Source organism: Corvus moneduloides, chromosome 24 (genome assembly GCF_009650955.1).
Source record: "Corvus moneduloides isolate bCorMon1 chromosome 24, bCorMon1.pri, whole genome shotgun sequence".
NCBI lineage: Eukaryota > Metazoa > Chordata > Aves > Passeriformes > Corvidae > Corvus > Corvus moneduloides.
Genome location: NC_045499.1, coordinates 1,137,307 through 1,152,472, shown reverse-complemented (window position 1 = coordinate 1,152,472; position 15,166 = coordinate 1,137,307).

Here is a 15,166-nt window from a genome sequence, read left to right as displayed (position 1 = left end):
CGGGGGTCGCGGCGCTGCCCGAGCGCGGCCAGCAGCGCTGGCGAGGCTCTGACTCACGCTCCGCACCCACTCCGGGACACGCCCTGTGCATCTGGGCTCTTCAAAGCATTTTTGTGCGAGTTCCTGGGATTCCTGCCAGCTGCCTGATCGCAATCAAAGCGCTCGCTGGCCCAATGCTGCTCCCAGAGAGGCGCAGGTTCCCTGTTCAAACTTGTCGGGCGCTCCTGAGCTGAAGTGTCTGCGGAGCGCTCGAATTCTGCTGGGGGGAATGACTGCCCCCAGCCCTGCTGTCAGGAAGTCCAGCTCTTGGGGCCTATTTCAGTACTGAGGGTTGATCCTTCCTCCGGGCAGGTGGTCGCCAGGAGGGGCAGAGGTGCGGATGCTGGGAATTTCTTGTATTTCCCAGGATAATGCCATTTTCTGAGCAGTGATTCATCCTCGCCCCAGCACAGCTGAGACTTAACAGAGCCTGGCAAGGTTTCTCCAGGAGGAAACCTGCCCTTCAGATTTGCACACCTTGGTTTCACTCTGCCTGCCTTGAAAGTGTCTCTTTTGTGGGACCAGAAAGCACCACAGGAAGGGGGCAGATGGAGAGCTCAGATCCAACAGAGTAACAGGATCCAGCTGGAAGGGAACAGAGAGCTGCCATGGTGAGGAAAGCCAGGCAGAAGCCTGCTGAGACTTGTGGCCAGGTTGTTCTTGAGCAAAACCTCCCCTCCACTCCTTGCACACGTGTGGCACTGAGAGGTTTTTGGGGTGGTGCTGTGGGAGGACAAGAAGGCAACAGTGCCAGGCAGGTCATGGGCTGGCCCCTGGCAAAGCAGGGACACTTCTCCAGCCCCAGAGATCTCCCAGTGTGCATGGGAGCTTGGAAAGTAAGGAAATCCTTGATTTCTTCCCAAAACAGAAGGATGCCTCAGGCAGAGCAGCTACATCTGGCCAGCTGAAAGCCTGGGCTGTGCAGGGGAGATAAAAGACCCAGGAACATCACTGGGGTGTTCCCTGACAGAAACATGGAATGAGTGAGTTAGGAAGGGGCTGCCCCTCTTCCCAGCACAGGGCTGAACCAAGTTAGGGCCCAGTTGCTCCAGACCTTGTCCTGGGGAGGTTTGATGGACATTCCACAGCCTCTCAGGCCTCTCTCCCAGTATTTGACTGTCCTCATGGTGAATTGCTTTTCAGGTATCGAAAAGGAATTTCCCATGTCCCAGCTTGTTCCAGTTGTCTCTCCTCTCCCCATGCACCTTGGAAGGTGTGACTCCATCATCAGAGAATCCCAGAATGGATTGATTGTCTTGGAAGGGACCTCAAAGCTCATCCTGTTCCACCCCCTTCCACTATCCCAGGCTGCTCCAAGCCCAGTCCAGCCTGGCCTTGGACACTCCCAGGGATGGGGCAGCCACAGCTGCTCTGGGCACCCTGTGCCCAGGAACAATTCCTTCCCAAAATCCCATCTAACCCTGCCCTCTGGCAGTGGGAAGCCATTCCCCCTTGGGAATGGTCCTGTCCCTCCAGGCCCTTGTCCCCTGTCCCTCTCCAGCTCTCTTGGGGCCCCTTTAGGCACTGGAAGGAGCTCTGAGGTGGAGCCTCCTCTTCTTCAGGTCTACATCCCCATCTCTCCCAGCCTGGCTCCAGACCAGAGGGGCTTCAGCCCTTGGGGTATCTCCATGGCCTCTTGCTCCATCTTCTCTGTCAACTCTGTTACTTGGCTGCAGAAAGCTGTAAGATCTCTCCAAACTTTCCCTTCTCCAATTTGAGCAAACCCAGCTCTCCTAGCCTTTCCTTTGTTTCCTGTTTTCCAGTCCTGACCACCTTGGGGCTGAAGGGCAGGCCAAGCCCTTGCCCTTGTCAGCTGGACCTCCATGGGCTCACATTCCTGGTTCCCTGCCTTTGCTGCCCCTTTTGGTGGCAAGTGTAGGGGACAGGGGGACACCAGGCAGGACAGGGTGGCTCTGGGTTGGAGAGCATCCTTAGAGCTCAGTGGTGAAAGGGCCTGACAGCAGCTCCAGACTCAGCACTGTCACAGCTGAGGACACAGATTGTCCCCTCTGCCCCTCCCTATGCTTGGACATCCCCTGACAAACAGGTCCCACCTCTGATGAGCAACAACATCACAACTCTGAACTGCTGAAAGCGCCAAGGGCTGTGCAGGCCTGACAGCAGGGAAAAAGGGATGTGGTCAGCAGGGAATAAAAAAAGATGTGGTCAGCAGGCAATAAAAAAGGATGTGGTCAGCAGGGAAAAAGGAACATGGTCAGCAGGTCACTCTGGAAACAGGCACCAGGAGTGGCCATGCAGCTGCCAGGGAAGGGCAGGCCCCAGGGAGGTGCCCTGGGAGGTGGGGATGGTGATGGAGCAGGAAGGATCTCTGCTTCCCCTCCAGGACAAGGCCAACCCACCCAGTTTTCATCTCCTTGTGTCCCCATCTCACTTGAGGAGCCTCTCCAGAACAGGCCAAGGAGCTGCTGCTCTCTCCCATCTCTTCCCAGTCCTCTCTGCCTGGGCTGTGCACAGGTCAGGGGCAGCTGCCCCTGCTCTGTCTCCTGTCCCAGCTCTGGGAAGGAGCTGCCCCGGGAGGAGATGCTGCACACCCAGACTGGCCTGGGGACCCTGCTGGCAAAGCCCCTCCTTGCTACAGACCTGGCCCAGCAGCCCAAGGGCAAAGCCTGAGGTGGAATTTGAGTCTGGGAACAAAGACCCAGATTGAGCCCCAGGACACTGCACAGAGAGCCCAGCCCAGGATCTCTGGAGCTGGCCTGTCCCAGGGACTTCCTTGGTGCCAGTGACACCTCCGTGGCAGGGTGTGACATCCTCAGAGAGGACATGTGGGAGGGCATGGGTGCAAGGAGGAACTCGGTGTGCTCGTGGCACAGCCGGGGGTGCAGCCTGTGCTTGGGGCCGGGATTGCTGCAAGAGCCTTTCCTTGACAGTGGGCCCTGCTGGGAGGCTGCTCTGAGCACCTGGCTCAGACACATGCCCTGTGCTGGCCCCCCTCAGGGCTGGGGGCTCGTGGCTGCCCGTGGGGACGTGCCAGCCCCTCAGCAGGGTTGTGTCCCCACAACAGGCTGCCAAGTGACACTGCCATGTTTGTCCTGTCATGGGGAGGAGCAGAGCATTGGGATCACAGCTTTGCAGCGATGCCATCTCCAGGCCTGGTCTCCTGCCCTCCTGAATCCAGGAGGATTTTTCTGCCACTGCTGACACAGGTGAGTCCTTTCCAGATGAAAATGTCGGGCTGACCCCATGCCCACCGTGTCCTGGCATCAGCACTGCCCGGCACTGCTGCCCACCGGGTCGTGCCATGGGAGACGAGTCACACTGAATCCATGGTCATCCCCTCCTCTGGAAAAGCAGCTGCTCCAGGATTTTGCCTCTCCATCCTCCTTGCTGTCTGCCCTGGGAATGCTCCGATTCCTGCACAGCACCTGTCCCTCCCTGGGGTGGGATACACCAGGCTACACTGATGGGGACCTTCCTCCCCCTGCGTGCATCCTGTGGCATCCCACTGCAATCCCTGAGAGCCTCTGCTGCCATGAGGAGCCCTGGGAAAAGGAGCAGGAGAGAAGATGGTTGAGAAGAGAGCACAGATAGATTCCCAAGGTACTCCCAGGACCAACTGAGCAGCACCAGACTTCCACCAGGGAAGGCTCTGGATGCCAAGGGCTGTGGCAGCACCACTCTGGGGACACTCAGTGGGTGGGACACACAGAGCAGGGCTGACCCATGGGGCTCATTCTCCACCTCACTCCACTCCAGAGGCCCAGGGCTCCTGTGGTGCCAGGAGCAAACCCAAGGAGGGGGGGATGAAGACAGCACTGGATGCCAAGTGTGGGACAGAGCTGCTTCTCCCTGGTTGTATTTACTCCCTTGGCACCCACTGAGGGCTGCAGGGAAGGACTTTGGTGGTAACAATCCCAGCAGGAAAGGATGAACAGGAAAACCTGGAAGCTCATTCTGTTTTCTAAATAACCATTGAAACCCTGTTAAATAAAAACTACTCTGAACCACTCCATAGGTTTATGCAAGTGATGCTACTGACACGATTTCTGAAGGGTATCTTTTATTTTAACACTGAAACCCAACACCAGGGATTAGAGATCACATTTGAGGCCAATCAGCATGGCCTGCAGAGGTTCTCTGTTTCCTTCCTGCTTTCCAGGAACAGTCCATCCTGGATTGGCTTTGCAAGGTGGACAAGTATCCACATGTTCACCTTCAGACTGAACAGGGAAACACAGATTTTCCAAGAGAATTTATGACCTGGCACCTGAACCATCATCAGGGAACAGTGCTAGAGATGAGCAAGGAGCTTGCCTGACATCCAAGGGGATCTTCAAGCATCCACGTCATTCCTGCACAGTTGGTGCTGATTGTCCAAGTCCCTTTTACCAGGTCTGTCCTTGCAAAATCCCCTCTGGACTGGAAATGTGCTGAAGCACCAGGCTGAGCTCCTGCAGTCCTGTCTCTGGGTGTGAGGGGAGGTGGGGGTGCTGTGGGAAGCTGAGCATTGCCAGGGCAGCCCCTCTCCCTGTGGCTGCACATCCCAGGGAGTGAGCACAGACACCCCAGGCTGGGACAGCCTGACCGGGCTCCGACCCGCGGCGGGAGGGGCTCGGGGCAGGGCAGGTGTGACCTCCCCTTGGCCTCACTTTAGGGATCGATTCCACCTCCCAGGTGCTTGGCTGAGCTCCTGCTCCACATCCCAGCAGCCCCAAGCACTGCAAAGGGAGCTGGTGGCACTCGCTGGCAAATCCAAAGTGGAGTCAGAAGCAGAAAAGGCATTTGCTCCTCAGGCAGGGTCTGATGTTTGACCATGGCACAAAGCCAAGGAGAACAAGAGGAGGCTCACGCTCCAGGAGCACATCCCTGCCCTCGTGCCACACATCTCTTGGAATGGAGAAGCCGTTCCAAGTCATCTGTGCAGGAATGTCCCACCCAGCCTTGTCCTGGGGCAGGGAAAGCAGCTTCCAGGCAGCCAAAGCCAAGGAAGAATTGTCACTGCCAGGGGACATCTCCCTCTCTTGTGTCTCCTGCAGGATGCAAGGAGCTCCACATGTGGGAACTGCCAGTGCCCTTCAGGTCAGGGAAATCAGGAAAGGTCCTGGTCGGAAGGGCTCCAGGAGGTCCTGAGCCCCAGGTTGTGTTCAAAGCAGGGCTTAGTGCAAGGCCAGCTCAAGTGACTCCAGTCCTTGCCCTGGTGAGTTCTGAGAAGATCCCATCCCAAGGCTGCACAGCTCCCATGGGAAAGGCTTTTTCCTTATGGACAGATGGAATTGTCCCTCTTGCAGAGTCACTTGTCCTTTTCCAGAGCACCCTGAAAGGCTCTGGGCCTTCCCCAGAGGGACAAGGAAACCTCTGGGGAGTCTCTGGGGAACTTTTGGGGAACCTCTGCATCTCCAGGCTGGCGTCACCTCCTCCCTCAGCCCTGGGTTTGGTTTCCCCTGGCACCAAAGGTCTCTCCTGAGAAGGGAAAAATGGAGGTTTAAGCAAATTAACCAACAACTCCATGGACTTAGAGAGAGTTTCTGTGCACAGACCAGGAGTGAACATCGTACAACCAAAATTGGCCAAGTAGAGCCATTTTAAACTCCAAACTCACAACATCCAGAGGACTGCAAACCTCCCTGTGAGAGGGGGGCATTGAGGGATCTGACAGCAAAACACAGCTGGTTCGGGGCTTATTGTGGTTTTTTTGCCATTTCTGAAAACTTGAGGCTCCTGCTGGGCAGTGGAAGCTGCCAAGGCTGCAGAGGAGCTTCACCCCCTCTGTGGCACCGAGGAGCAATTTCTCTGTGCTTTACAGACACTGCAGCTGCTGAGGGTGGAATACACAGGTAATTCCATTGAAATCACCTCCTTAGGGACTGCTCTGCTGCTTAGGGATGGCTGAAAAGGAAATCTTGCATTGCTTCTGTAGATCAAAGTGCCTCATGCTCCTCCTGTAACCACACCAGGCTGACATTTGTCCAATGTTTGCTCTGGAGAACCAGGGAGGTTTCAGGAGTGACTGAGTAGCAGCTATTCTGAATGATTTAAGTTGATTTGACAAAATACAATAAAATTTAGAGTCTTCTGGGCAGAAAAGGGGTTTAACACAAGTTTTCCAGACACTTCTACTCCATATTCCACTTGAGGCCTCATGTCCTGGGAATTTCCTGCCCTTGTGGGGAACTGAACAGGAGAGGAAAGCAGCAGCTTTGGGAGGAGAGAACCTCCTGGGGAAGAGAAACTTCTTGTTCTTGGCACAGCACACGGCATCCAAAGCATTTGCCCCAGCTGTGGGAAGGCAAAGAGGACAAATTTTCAACTGGGACACTTTTTCAACATTGGCCAGGATGAGAAGTCCTGTCCCAGTGGCTGGGACAAGGAAACGCTGACCAAAGGGACCTCCACCCACCCATGGGTGTGCTGAGGGTCTGCCCTGCTCAGCAACATTGGAAGAGCCATCTCATCAAGAGGCACAGAGACTGCTCTGGGGTTCTTGGGACATCCACCATCCATCCATGGATGGGCTCCCAGCCCCCCTGCTTTGGGACATCCCTCCTCAGAGCAGGTTGTGTCCATGCATCCTGCTCTCAGACCCTCCTGGTGGCCTGTGACATGATTATTGTTCTCAGAGGGGTTTTTCCTGTGTCAGAAATAACTGGAGGGAAGGTGAGGTGGGTTTTCACAGCACAAACCCCAGGCTTTGTCCTGGAGAGAGCTGGGTGGAACAGCTCAGAAAAAGCTGCAGAGGGAGCTGATGGTGGAGGAGCCTGGGCTGGGCTGGAGCTGCTCCCTGAACCCTCCCTGCAGCACAGGGACACCAGGACAGGGACGTCACACGCTCGAGGCACCCGCAGAGGATTGAGCGTGGGGCAGTTTTCTCCAAGGCCCCCAGAAAGCCCAAAAGCCCAAGGCAGCTGCTGGAACGGCCTGGGCAGCACCACAGCACCGTCCCTCAGTGCCTGACCCCACAGCACCGTCCCTCAGTGCCTGGCCCCACAGCGCCTTCCCTCAGTGCCTGGCCCCACAGCACCGTCCCTCAGTGCCTGACCCCACAGCACCTTCCCTCAGTGCCTGACCCCACAGCACCGTCCCTCAGTGCCTGACCCCACAGCACCTTCCCTCAGTGCCTGGCCCCACAGCGCCTTCCCTCAGTGCCTGACCCCACAGCACCTTCCCTCAGTGCCTGGCCCCACAGCGCCTTCCCTCAGTGCCTGACCCCACAGCACCTTCTCTCAGTGCCTGGCCCCACAGCACCTTCCCTCAGTGCCTGGCCCCACAGCACCTTCCCTCAGTGCCTGGCCCCACAGCACCGTCCCTCAGTGCCTGACCCCACAGCACCGTCCCTCAGTGCCTGACCCCACAGCACCTTCCCTCAGTGCCTGGCCCCACAGCACCGTCCCTCAGTGCCTGGCCATTCCCACAGGGAACAGCGGTGTCCCACAGGCTCCCGGGGTTTCACAGCCCGTGTTGCCCTGTGGGCAGGAGGCTGCACCTGAACTCCCACCTGTCCTGGCTGCTGGGGGTGGTTCCTGGGGAGGACAATTCCTGGACTCTTCCTATCCCTGAAAAAGGGGGTCTGAAGGAGAAAAAAGGAGCCATTGATGATTTGAGGCAAGTGCCCCATGGAACTGCTGCACTGGAGCCTTCAAGGAGAAGACAGACCCCCCCCCCCCTTTTGAGGGGTCACAGTATCCTGCACTGGGGCAGGGGAAGGACCCAGAGACCTTTTGTGCTTCCCTCCCACCCTGGACCATTCAAATCCTGCACTTCCTCAAGCACCAAGAGATTCCCTGCAGCACAGAGGGCCTGCAGCCAGGAGAGTGGCACCTCACAGCAGAGACAGGGGGTGACAGGGAAGCTCTGGACGCTGCCCTGTGACCAGTTTGGATGTGGCCAGCTGTGCCCTGTGGTCTGTGGTCCCTGCTGGCTCCTCACACGTGTCCAGGGCTCTGGGCTCAGCTCTCAGGGCAGGGAGGAACAGTCAGGTCAGGCACTGCCAGGCACTGCCCAGGCAGCAGCAGGTCAGTGCTGGCCACAATTCCTGCTGCCCACAGGTCCCAGGGCCATCGGCATGGGACTGACTCTCATTTGGGATTGTGCTAAAGGCAATGAGCTGCTCTCTGGGCACTTTTCCAGAAGGTGGCACAGGGAGGTGGTGCAGCCCTGCTGAGCCAGGTGCCCTCTCCTCAGCCTGGCTCCCTCTGGACAAGGCTCCAGCAGCTGGACTCCAGAGTTCCTGGCTGGACAAGTTCTAAAATCCAGCTCTCAGCTCCTTCTCCCAAACACGTGTCCCTGTAATAGAGGAGTTTATCCTCTGCTGGAATGAAGCAACTCAGCCCTCCCCTTGCATTGCTGAGCCTTTCAAGCATCCTTTGATAAGCAGTGGCAATCCCTGGGCATTGCCACATCTCCTGGCGTGCTCTGCCCTGCCAAAGCTGAGTTCCAAGCTGGTTATAAATTAGGCACCACGCTCGGCTTTCATCTGCTCCCTGAGCAGCGGGCGGGGGCAGAGGCCACGCCAGGGCAGAGGAGCAGGGCGTGGGCAGGGGAGAGGCAGGACCAGCCTGGGGGAGCAGAACCCCCTCAGCCCCTGCAGCAGACGGGGGGAAGTGGCTGCTGCAGCCAGCGAAGGGGCTGAGCTCTGGGGGACAACGACAGCAGAGAAATCTGGGGTTCCCTGAGCAGTGACAGCAGCAGGGGCAGCACCAGGCAAAGGGGGAGGAGAAGATGGGGAAGGGTCTGGAGTGACTCATGTGAGGAGTGACTGAGGGCAGTTGGTTTGTTCAGCTGGAGAAAAAGAGCTGTGGTCAAACCTCAGCAGGGGCTGCAGCTCCGATCTCTGGTCCCTGTGAGCAGGGACAGGAGCCAGGGAAGGGCTGGAGCTGTGTCAGGGGAGGGTCAGGCTGGAGATCAGGGAAGGGTTCTTCCCCCAGAGGGTGCTGGGCACTGCCCAGGCTCCCCAGGGAATGAATGGGCACAGCCCCGAGGCTGCCAGAGCTCCAGGAGCGTTTGGCCAAGGCTCCCAGGGATGCCCAGGGTGGGATTGTTGGGGTGTCTGTGCAGGGCCAGGGGCTGGACTGGATGATCCTTGTGGGTCCCTTCCAGGTCAGGAGATTCCAAGATTCTCTGAGGCACCATCCCATCACAAGGACCACACAGAGGGCAGGTGGCAGACAAAGAGGGGAGAAAGGCAGAGCTGTGGGCACAGAAAACAAAAAGCTGCACAAGCCACCACATCTGGAACCTCCAGCTACTCCAAGGCCTTCCTGGAGGGAATGGAATTGCCCAGACTGGAGCTTTGGGCCAGGTCAGAGCTAGGCTTCCCTGCACAGGGGTGAGGAAATGAGAGGAAATGTCATGTGCAGGGTAACAGAATTCCCAGGTCAGAGCCTCTGGGTCTGTGATGCAAATCTGCATCTGCTGCAGAGGCTGAGCCTGCCCAGGGCGAGGAGGAGCCCGAGTCACTGGAAGGCTGAGGGAAACCAGCATGAGCCACTGCAAGCAATGGCACTTTGCTGCTCACAGTGGTTTTGTTCAGGTTTCATTTCATAGAACCCCAGACTGGTTTGGGTGGGAAGGGACCTCAAAGCTCATCCCATTCTACCCTCTGGCATCTTTCATTAGCCCAGGTTGCTCCAGGCCCCATCCAACCTGGCCTTGGACATTTCCAGGGATGGGGCAGCCCCAGCTTCTCTGGGCACCCTGTGCCAGGGCCTCCCCACCCTCACAGGGAACAATTCCTGCCCAAAATCCCATCTAACCCTGCCCTCTGGCAGTGGGAACCCATTCCCTGTGTCCTGCCCCTCCATCCCTTGTTCCAAGGCCCTCTCCAGATCTCCTGGAGCCCCTTTAGGCACTGGAAGAGGCTCTGAGGTTCTCCCCGGAGCCTTCCCTTCTCCAGGCTGGACAGCTCCAATTTCAGCATGTTCCTTTCTCTGAGTTTTTGGATACCTCTGCCCCCTCCGGGCAGACCCCCAGTCCTCCACCAGTGCCAGGGTTGGGCACAGACCAAGGAGAAACCTCAGAAGTCCATTTATACAGCAAAAATGGCAGCTGAGCTGCCCAGATGTGGAGATGGTTTCCTTATCAAACAGCTCCTTGTGGTGTCACAGGACCTTTTCCATGGATCCCAAGGCTGCTGTCAGAGCAGCACACAGAGCATCACCTTTCACTGAACTTGTGCTGCCCTGCTGCATCCTGGCTTCAAAGAGAACTCTCTGGACACCAGGGAGCTCCATCAGGCACAGCAGGGTTTGGTTTAATCCCACACTGTGGCCCCCAGGCTGTGTCCCGTGAGGATCCACGCATGGGGATCCAGCCCCCTCTGCATTCCCCAGATGTGCCCTCAGCAGGGCAGGGCAGGGCAGGGCTGGGCTGGGCTGACACCATCCTGCTGCATGGCATTGGTTTACCTTGCACATCACCAGCCCCAGAATCAGGACTAGGCAGGAAATGTTGATCTGGTGGACACCTCCATCCAGCTCTGCTCGTGGCTGACACATCCAGGGCTGGAGAAGCTCCTGCATCCGGACACGCTCCCTGCAGGAAAAGTGCCTTGGGTGGGAAGTGCCCTGGGAGCTGCAGCTCTGTACCCACTGCCCAGATCTTGAGAGGTTCAGCTGAGCTGGGCCCTGCTGGGCTCCCATCACAGCTGAGCCACTGCTGGGACACTGCAGAGGGTTTGGGAACACCCCACACTTGTCCAGGTCTCCTTCCCTGCAGTGCCAATGGCAGCACTTCCAGCTGGGGCCTTTGGGGTGACTCAGCCAGGGTATGTGAGCTGTCAGTGTCCCCCTCCAGCCTCCACAGAACCCCTGTCCTGTGCAGGAAAGAGATCCCAGCTCTGAGGGTTCACACCAGGACCCCCAGCCAGGGGGTACAGGGAACACCCCCATGGCATCCAAACCCACGGGAACAGAGGACAAGGACTTGGAATCTGGTAACAGTAGAGCTTCTCCCCTTGGGAGCATCATCCCTGCACATGGAGGGCTCCAAGGAGGGACTGGCAGCCAGTGCAGACAGGGCCAAGGGGCAGAAACAGGCTCCATCGTGTCCCCATCTTGTCCCCTGCCCATCCTGTCCAGGTGTGCTGGAGAAGGAGACCCAGTTCCTGTCACTTCCCACGAACAAACCAAGCAGAGCTGACCCTGCGGAGGGGGTGCTCCAAACCCTGCCCCCAGCAATCCATGCAGCAACCCAGGGCCCCACTGGGCTCCCATTCTTCCTCCCCAGGAGGGCCACATCCCAAAGCAGCCTCGTGCAGCACAAAGTGTCCCCCTCTGGCTGGACATTCCCAGCGTGGGTGTTGCAGGACACGGGGGCTGGGCTCGCCTCCCTCAGGAACAGACCGTGCTGTACAACCAGTGCCAGATTAGTCCCTCTCGTGCGGCCTGAGCAGCGGCCCCCGGACTGCTCAGGGTCCCTGCTGGCACCAGGGGTATTTAATGTCTTCACCAATGCCACAGGAAGGGATCCCTCAGCACGTTTGCAGCTGCCAGGGCACCCTCAAGTTTGCAGCTGCTCCTGCCCGAATCTCCTCAGCCAGGAAAGAAGAGCTCCAGGTGAGCGATGCCAATGGCAGCTCTTAAACGAGGCTCACGGGGGTCGAGTGTCTCCAGGCTCTGAAGGAGCTGGAATTGAGGAGCCTCCCGCACGAAAATCCCTCTCAGGGAGAGCCAGGGAGCTCCGCGGTCCTCCAGCACCACTCCCTGGAGAGGAAGGGATGGGACGGGCTGTGCAGCCAGGGAGGAGCTGCTCCAAAGGCTGAGCTCCCTGCCGAGCTCCGCGAGTGCCAGAGGCCCCCGGTCCCCTCCTGCAGCCCCTGATCCAGGAGATGGGCACAAAACTCGGCTGCAACTGCTCCAAACGCTGCCCAGGCTCAATCCAGACCCATCTCACTCTGCAAGGAGCTTGGGCTGTGGACTCCTGCAGCCACAGAGGAGTTACCCTTCCCAAAGGGAAAGGGACCCAAATTCACCCTTAGGGGCTGCTCGGGGGCTGACACCAACACAGCCAGGCCCTGCCAGGGAAGGACTCCACACTGCTGAATGCACCAAAGCTCTCCGGGACAAAAGGCTCCCCGAGGAGTCGAGCACAGCTCCCATCCCCACTCCTGCTGCCGGCAGAACCAGACCATCCGAACCCCTCCTGGATGCAGCAGCAGCTCCTTCCAGAGGGGCTTCACCAGGAGCTGAGCCCCACGGCCCTGAGCAGCTCTGTCCTGGAGGGAAGGGACTGGGACACACAACTGAGCAGGGCAAACACATGGACACGAACACTGCCAGCACTCAGGGACCAGGAACCTGCAGAGGAAGAGGAGGCAGGAGCCTTCTGCTTCTTAGAGCCTTGGTCACTGTGCTGGGTGGAGAAAAGCCTTTCCTAAGCAGGGCCTAAGAAGGGAAAATTGACAAGGAAAGAAGGTCCAGTGAGTTCCTGAGTGAGATACCAGCCTGGAAACCCTGCTGATTCATGGGCAGACGACCTTGCTCTCCAAGTCACCAAAGATCAGATGGAGTCCAAACAAAAGAATTCGGGGGGTGGAGGGAGGAGGACAGGGTGGGGGAGGAGGGTTGGTGCAAATCAGCCAAATACCCCCAGCAGCCTCCTGTGTGAGGAGCTGCTTCCTGCCCCAGCAGGATCCACCCTCACTACTCAGGGGCTGAGGAGGATTTTGCTGTAACGCTGCTGGAACCTGTTCCCCACCTTGTTCATCCCAGGCTGCCACAGCCACGGACCTCAGCAGTGACACCAAACTCAGCCCAGGAACACGGGGAAATATCCCAGTGGCGGCAGAGGCACAGCTCAGCACATCACAGCACACCCTGTGCTGGGTGGGAGTTCCCAGCACAGCTCATCCTCCCCTCCCAGCTCGAGAGCATTTCTCTCCTCGGTGTTCACAAACTCCACTAATGGGGCACTGCTGCTCTCATGGGATGGGAATTTTGGGGAGTGGCTCCGAGGGACTCCCGAGTGCCAGCAGAGGCTGCAGCAATGCTGCACCCCAGCAGCACCACTGGGACCTTGGTGGCAGGGAGCCACACGTCAGGGTCCCTCTGGGACATCCTCTGGCCATTACAAATAGCTCCTGGAAGGAGGAGCAGTGCCCCAGAGTCACTGAATCTTAAAAAGATTTGGACTGGAAATGATCTTAAAGACCAATCACTTCCACCCCCCTGCCATGAAGAGATAACTTCCACTAGACCAGGTGGGAAAGGATGAAAGAAACATTCCAATTACAAATGAAATGAATTTTTATTTATGTGTTATTATTAATAAACGCTAAACTGAACTAAGAGTTGCTGAATTGGACCCAACACTGGGAAGGTTTTTCGGTTGTTTTGACAGCAAATAAAACAGGTGGACAAAGAGCAGCTGAGGAGATGCTGGCACTCAGGGAGAGAAACCAGAACCTAGCAGGCAGTGGGAGAAGGGTCCTGTCCACCCTGTCCCACCCTCAGCAGTGCCCAGGCCATGCTGGGTGGGCTCCGAGCTGTGCCCACGCCTCCCAATCCCTTCTCTGGGAAAGCAGGATGGCAGGACAGGTGCCACCTTCTGCAGCCAAGATGAAGGCCCTCAGCAGCTGCCAGGGCAGGATGTTCCTGTGCTCAGCCCAAACCCATCATCCCACCCCTGCCATGAAGCCGGGCACCACTGCTCGGGATGTGCTGCTGGAAGAGGAGCTGGTCCCAGCCGTGCCCCAGCTCTGCTCAAAGCAGGGGACACACAGACTGTTCCTGCCCGGCCATGGCAGCGCTGCAAGCGGATCCTCTCTCATGGGACGCGCAGCCCTGTTCCACTGGGATGCACGTGGATGCTCCCAGGCCCTCACCCCATCACCCTGGGATGTGTGAACTGCCCTGCTGTGACCCCGCTGCCTTCTCCCCACACCTGACTCTGGTTTACAAACTCCAGGCTGGAAAATGAAGCTGCGGGTGTTGGAGGACAGTGGAACCCTGGGAAAGGCGTGTGACCTCTCTGAGTGAGGAATGAACCCACCCGCGGGTGGGGAAAATCCTGCCTCTGTTCCCCTCTGCACCGGCCAAAAACTTCATCCCTTTCCCCCAGCAAAGGGGGAATTTCCGCTGTCCCCCAGGCTGGGCCCAATGCCTGGGACCGGGAGCATCCCCAAGATTTATCCACAAACCGGGTCCTGGACCATGGTGCTGGAACCGAAGCCAAGGAGCTGCGCCGCTGCCCCGGCCCGGGGGATGCTGTCGCCCGCCCTGTCCCAGTGTAGCACCCGCGGAACGGCCCCCGCTGCTCTCCCCCGGCAGGAATCCAGGAGATCCCGAGGCAGCGGAGCTCTGGGGCAGCTCGGACCGCTGCCGGAGCTGGGAGAGGCCGCGTCAGCCCCAGGAGAGCGCCCCGAGGAGCGGCCCCAGCCCCGAGGCACTGGGGGCGGCGGGGGAATGGCGAGGGCGGTACCCGGTGCCCCGTGCCGGGCCCAGCCGTGCTCGGGCACTCCCGGGCCGCTCCCCCCGCGGTCACGGAGCTCCTCTCGCTGCCGCCCCACGCCCGGACCGCCACCTCTGTCCGTTTCTCCGTCTCTTTGCTGCTACTTTCCCACCCTCTCACCCCGCCCCCGCGGCGCTCGGGCTCCCCCGGGCCGTCTCGTCCGGCGGTGCCGCCGCTCCCTCAGAGACCGGCCGGTGTGAGCAGCCTCGGGCAGAGCCGGGGGCGATCCGGAGGCACAAACGCGGCGCTCGGGGCCCGCCGCTCCCCGGCTCCGCGGGAGAGGAGCCCACGAACCCCCCACACCCGGCCCCGGGCGCCGCCATCTTGGCTGCGGGCGGGGAGGCGCCGCCATTGGCTGGCTCGGGGAGGGCGCTGCAGATCGACCAATCACCGACGGCACTGGCGTGATGGACGTCCGGGGGCGGGACCTGCTGCGCTCGGGGGCGGGAGAAACCATCTGCGGGCGGTGCCGGGGGCGCTGGGGGGGAAAGCCCGCCCCGGGCCCGGGAGAGACCATTGCGGGGGGCGCGGGGCCGGTCCCGGTCCCGGTCCCGGTCCCGGTCCCGGTCCCGGTCCCGGTCCCGAGCGGAGGCTCCGGGCTTGGGCCTCCCTCGCAGGCTCAGAGGCACGGCCCGCACTGGGGGGGAAGGACCCAAAATCCCATCTCGGGGCACCCCCTGCCATGGGCAGAGACACCGCCCATACACCAGGGTGCTCCCAGCCC